Below are 7,035 nucleotides of genomic sequence, written 5' to 3' on the forward strand. Positions count from 1 at the left end.
TTAGACTTTTACAAACCATAATATTCAAGAAATAGTTTTGAAGGGCCCTGTAAACCAAAAATTAAACAGTTATGCAAGAAATTATGATAATAGCATTTAGAGGATTATCTGATAAACTGTATGAAGAAAACAATAGAATTTTCCTAAAAATAGTTGAACTTATGGCAAAATTTGACCCAATTATCATGGAATATCATGTCTCCAATGCAGGGGAAAATCCAAACAAAACCCATTACTTTAGCAAAAATATCCAAGAAGAAATTGTTCAGTTAGTGGCTCGTGCTACTAGAGAGGAAATCCTTAAAAAAATTCGAAAAGCCAAATACTACTCCATTATTGCGGATTGCACAACAGATGTCAGTCATCATGAACAGTTAACTCTTTTTATATGATATCTAGTCATAACGATTCAGTGGTTGTCAACATCCGAGAGAGTTTCTTAAATTTTATTATTATTGATGACACAGGCTTGTAAATTTTTGAAATTTTCCTGATCTTTTTGATGTAATATATGTTAAAAGTTTAGAAACATATATAAACAAAATTTAATTTTACAGGTCATAGATTTGAACAAAACATTGTGGCTTCATTGAAAAAAAATAAACTTCCACTTGAAGATATGAGAGGTCAGGCATACGACAATGCAAATATGAGAGACAAAAACAAGAACTTGCAAAAGAAAATTTTAAATAGAAATAAGCAAGCACTCTTTATCTCTTGTACAGCACATTCACTTAATCTTGTTGTTGTTGATTCTGTAAAAGTTGGATTGGAAAATGTGATATTTTTCGGAATTATTCAAAGCCTTTATAACTTTTTTTCCGGTTCCACAAAACGTCGTGTCCATCACTTACAGTTAAATCTTTCAGTGATACAAGATGGGAGAGTCACACCAGAGCTGTAAAAGCGATCAAGGAAAATATGCAAAAGATTTATGAAGCGTTGCATGAAGTTGCTAAAAGTGATAGTGATGGAACCACCAAATTATCAGCTGAATCTATTGCTACTAAAATGAATACTTTGGAAATCATATGTAGAATTGTTATTTGGTATGATGTATTGAACGAAATAAACTGCACAAACAAAATTATTCAGTCAAGTTCATCAAGTGTCAAAATTTTAATTGAATTATTAAAATTCACTGTAGCATTTTTGGAATCCAGTTACAATCTGACTAAATTTGATGAGTACGTTACCACAGCAAAAGTTTTGGCAACAACTTCGGGTCTAACATTCAAATTTACTGATCTGTCAACTGAAGGAGTCAGGAAGAAAAAAAAGTTTTTCGACGAAGTTGAAACAAACCAATTTCCTGTTTTCAGGAACTTGGTTTGTTTCAACTTCGTCATTCCAGATCAAAATTCAAAATAAAAATTCTTTGATATACTTTTCAGTCGTGCCATTAAATCTACGAAGGAGCGTTTTGAAGACTTTAGAACAACCATGTCTCCTTTTCAGTTTTTATTTGAAATTCCGAATATTTCAAACATGAAAGAAGGTATATTGAGAGATAATTGCAATTTGTTGAAAGAAACTTTAACTGACAAAGACCAAAAGGATATTTTTGGTGAAGAATTGATGGCTGAACTTTGTTTGTTGTCACGAAAAACTGATTAAAAAAATCCACTAGATATTCTAACATTTATACTTACACGTGAACTTGAAGAAATATTCCCTTATACTTGTATTGCATTGAAAATCTTACTAACAATTCCAGTCACAGTCTATTAAGGCGAAAGATTTTTTTCCAAACTAAAGTTGATCAAAAACTATTTACGACCAAACATCAGTCAAGATAAGCTGAACGGACTTTCGATTATTTCTATTGAGAGCAAAACAACAAAGTCATTAAATATTAGAGAGCTGAGACTTGAATTTGCTCAAATGAAAGCCAGAGGAGTGCCACTTCCAAAACAATAAAAAAATTATAATTTAGGCTTCGATAATTTTTCGAATTTTCCATACTTTAATTTCAAACTTAAAAATTCAATTATATTTTTAATTTTTATATGTTTAAAAAAGTTGTCAATAGCGTACAAATTTAATGATAAATACCAGAAGTTAATATGAGTTTAATTTTTTTTCAATTTGGAATAATAATTTTTGCTTTAATTAGAGCGACTCTTTATTGAGATTTGAAAAGATATATTTATATTTTTGCTTCCGTTTTTTTGTATAAATATAACGCTCTACTCGCCTTACTTAAATAGACCATTTTAGATAATTTTATATTAATATTTTAAACATAAAAGTATAAAGTTTATAAACTGTTGTTAGGGCAACTTTTGCCCGATTCAACACTATGAAGATGAAAATTTCATTTATATAAGCCGATTGTTGTTCTCTGATATTTTAAAAGGTTAATTATGAATTAAGGCGGCAATTTTTTTTTTGCACACACTAAGAAATGCCCACGAGCCGGCTCTGTATATATATATATATATATATATATATATATATATATATATATATATATATATATATATATATATATATATATATATATATATATATATATATATATATATATATATATATATATATATATATATATATATATATATATATATATATATATATATATATATATATATATATATATTATATATATATATATACATATAAACATATATATTTGTTTATAAATGTATATATATATATACATATATATATATATATATATATATATATATATATATATATATATATATATATATATATTGTATATATATATATATATTTGTATATATACATATATATATACATACATTATATATATATATATATATATATATATATATATATATATATATATATATATATACATATATATATATGTATATATATGTGTGTATATGTATATATATATATATATTTATATATATATATATGTATATATACATATATATATACATATAAACATATATATTTGTTTATAAATGTATATATATATATATATATATATATATATATATATATATATATATATATATATATATATACTATATATATATATATATATATATATATATATATATATATATATATATATATAATATAAACATATATGTATATATAAATATATATATATTTACTATTATATATATTTATATATATATGTAAATAAAACAAATTATGGTTTTTTTTTAGATGATCTATTACAATGACTTCACAATCTTGGGCTGAAGTTGTTTATTTAAAAAACAGATTGAAGCAGAGGCTGTTGCTCTATGTTGTTGGGTAGAAGATGGTTGGTTATTTTTGTCAACTGGTGTTCATGCAATGAAAGCTGCCTATAATAGTTTTCCAATTGATTATTCATGGAACAAGCTTAGAGTTAAAAAATTTAAAGTTACTGGAGGTCATTAAATTTTACAGTACTCATTGCTATTTTAATTGTTTAAATGAATAAAAAAACTGTTATAGTTTTATATTAATGGTGAAGTACTATATCAAATAAACTTCTATAATTAACGGTGAAGTACTATATCAAATAAACATCTAATAAGTCTTATTTTTATTTTGGGATAAGTAAAATTTTGAATCTGTTTATTGTATTATGATTGCCTAGATATATATCGTAATCTGTTTGCACTGGGTCTACGTTTTAGTTTTTACATTTTTGTTTATATTTGTTTTACTAAATAATTACTTATAAGTATCTATTATTAGATAAAAAAGTAGGCGAAGGATTTAATTTTACAACTACAGAGGACTCCAAAAAAGAATGAAAGTAATTATGTTAGTGAATGATTGTGTTTCTCTTTGCATTTAACTTTTTATATGGTGAAGAATAAATAAAACTTAATAATAACTATTAGTCATATCTGATTTTAATAATACTGTTTAAATTTTTTTGACATATGATAATTTGATTTTAGGTGTAAGTTTATTAAGTAAATCTGGTGGATCAAAGACAGAGAAATGATATGGTTTTAACTGGTTTCCATCTTATGAACAAAGTACATTATATGATTTAAATTGATAGTTTATAGTTACAACTATTCAAGTAAGTTTAATTTAGTTAATTTATGTATGGAATTGTGACTATTTTTAATTGTAAAATTTGACTTCCATAAAATGTATATGTCTATATTTATATATATATATATATATATATGTATATATATATATATATATATATATATATATATATATATATATATATATATATATATATATATATGTATATATATATATATATATTTATATATATATATATACGTATATATATATATGTATATACATATATATATATATATATGTCTATACGTATATATATCAGACCTTCCAACCTTTTTTTTTTAAAACCTTGAGATTCATTAAAAAAAACCTTGAGATTTACACAAAAACCTTGGGAAGCGTAAAATTAAAAAAAAAGGGCTTTTTTTCGAACAAGAAAAATTAAAATAGAATGAAAAGTTACATTTTATAAATAAATAAATAATATTTATTCATTATGTTTAGCATTGTACATTTTTGTTGCTTTTTTTGATGTTTTTAACAGCTGTTCAGATGGTTTCCACTTAAAACACGGTATAGTAGCCTTGGGAAACATTGTTTTCATAGCTAAAATACTTGATAATGTCCCATCCAACTGTAATGCTGATCTCTCAAGACATTTTTTTTTTTTTTTACAATACTAAACAATCGTTCTAACTCAGCGTTACTGTGGGGAATATTAAGAACAATTTCAACTAATTTTGGTAGCAGTTTAAAACGTTTAACTAATGTGTTGGGAATAACCATTTTTGAAATATGGTACCATAAAATGTCAATTCTGTAGTGAAACAAAGGTTCACCTCCAATATCATCAAGAATCTTTTCAGGTATCTTAGCTTCCTCAAAAACATTATCAAAATCATTGTTCTTTAAAATCTGATAATCGCTAAACTCCTCATACAATTCATCAGGTTTGATACCATTCATCAAGTGTGGGAACCGGTCATAAAAATACTGAACTTGCTCCCACTTCGAGTTTTCACGGTCTAAAACATCCACCCAACCAGCATTAATAATTAAATCGTCGTTAAGAGTGTTTAAATTTGTGCTTAATATATTTAAGAGACGACTTAAAAAAATAGTAAGCAGCATCATCAAAATTCTTTATATTGTTTTTGTGAAATATCTCCTGTTTCAAAGAGTTGCCTGAGTTTTTGTTTTGTTAGAACTCCAAGATAAATATCTTGTGTATCAATATAATTTTTTGAATCTTCTAAGTCTATTTCTAAAACCGATGAAATGTTTTTCAGTTTGTTTGGTAGAATAATGCGCTTAGCCAGCTTTTTGCCTAGACTTTCCATTGCTGATTTTAGACAATGAATTGTTGGCTCTTCTCGCTGCAATAGTAGATTGAAATGTAAAAACAAAGGTAATGCTGAAGTTAGAAAAAGCGTTGCTGGTTTCAAAATTGGATTATGAAATTTGTCATATAAACGCTTAAACCTTTCATCAGCAAAACTTTCACTTGAAAAATAAGCTTTCAGGCTTGTATACTTGACAATAGCTCTTGAAATACATTTCTCTAAAGATAGCCATCTAACTGATAGATATTTTAGAATGCCTTGATATTCTTGATTACAAAATTCAAAATACTCTCTCAATTTGCCTTTTTTTGTTTTGCACTCTTATCAAACCAATAGTACAAATCAATCATAACATTTTAGACATTTAATGCAATATAATCACAAAAAACATCATGTGCTTTACTAGCAGCTAAGTGTGCAAGATGACAATGGCAGCCATCAATAAAGATATTGTTATTTTTTTCTAAAAATCTTGATGCAATCATAGAGTTTGTATTATCAACACTTAAACTTATGCAATTTTCCCATGGAATCTCATATACTTCGAATTTTTTTCTATAGAAGAAAAGATAACAGCAGCCTTTGCACAATCAACTCCAGATGTTAAGCACATATCAAAGTAATGACATGTTATTGTTTTTGAGCGGTTAGCATCAAATATTTTGATACATTTAGGATTCATCTTATCAATGCCAAAGTCATTCGATCCATCTGTGCCTAAGGAATATGGATGAACTTTACAATGTTCTACAATGTAATTTCGACAATGTGGAGCAAATGATTCGTTTATAATAGCCATTGTTTTAGTTCAACTTGCTGCATACCTCTTGGCTATTTTACTGTCTGGAAAAACCTCTTTAAATAGAGATGTAAGATGATCGGAGGTGGCTAAAGAAATGTTGTGCTGAACCAAAACATTTGTTACCATGACCTCAGCATTAATTACTTGATTATCTAATGTTGTGTAAGTTTTTAAAAAGTTATTTAAAGAAGTTTGCTTTTTTAATGCAATAACATTTGCTTTGTGACTGTTTTTTTCGCAATGATCAGATACATCTTTAACTCCTTGATGATGACAAGTTAGTTTTTTAACACACGGAACACAGTAAAATTGGTAAATATTACCTTTAACAGCCCTAACAGGGTAATCTTGGCACCATGTTGAGTTAAATTTGCATTTATATGTTTGCTTTGACGCCATTTTTAAAAATTCGGATTTAATTTATAAAAAAACTCATGTTTAAATCTATTTATTAGTCGGAGCCGGTTTTATGATCTGTTTTGATCACTTAATATTCATTAGTTTTTGATGTAATCACAATCTTTTTCAGAATATATATTGTTATTATTTTAACCTAAAATATTTAGAGTAAATTGAAAAAAAAAGTTCTTCGGAAAATTTTTAAAATTTACCGTGAGAATTTTGGTTCAACCGTGAGACCGTGAGGTTTGTTATAAAACCGTGAGTCTCACAGTAAAACCGTGAGAGTTGGAAGGTCTGTATATATATATGTATACATAGATATATATATAAATACATAGATATATATATATATATACATAGATATATATATATATATATATATATATATATATTTATCTATATATATTTATATATATATATATATATATATATATATATATATATATACACGTATAGCATTAACATTTTTGATAAATTCAGAACTCTAACAATAAAAACCAAATTATTTACATTGGAATCTACATA

The 7,035-nt window shown here is 25.5% G+C and overlaps 1 protein-coding gene and 1 long non-coding RNA gene across 2 annotated transcripts in view; both read left to right on the plus strand.

The window, feature by feature from the left end:
• LOC136089555 (vesicle-fusing ATPase-like) overlaps positions 1–7,035 on the plus strand; it is a 34,881-nt gene that overhangs the window by 6,430 nt on the left and 21,416 nt on the right. The gene's annotated exons all lie outside the window — the stretch shown is intronic.
• LOC136089359 (uncharacterized) overlaps positions 3,154–7,035 on the plus strand; it is a 7,074-nt gene continuing 3,192 nt past the window's right edge. Inside the window, exons 1-3 of the long non-coding RNA XR_010642982.1 lie at positions 3,154–3,361; positions 3,673–3,741; positions 3,882–4,009. This is a non-coding gene — a long non-coding RNA (uncharacterized LOC136089359). The remainder of the gene's footprint in view (positions 3,362–3,672; positions 3,742–3,881; positions 4,010–7,035) is intronic.

Source organism: Hydra vulgaris, chromosome 13, assembly GCF_038396675.1.
Source record: "Hydra vulgaris chromosome 13, alternate assembly HydraT2T_AEP".
Lineage (NCBI taxonomy): Eukaryota > Metazoa > Cnidaria > Hydrozoa > Anthoathecata > Hydridae > Hydra > Hydra vulgaris.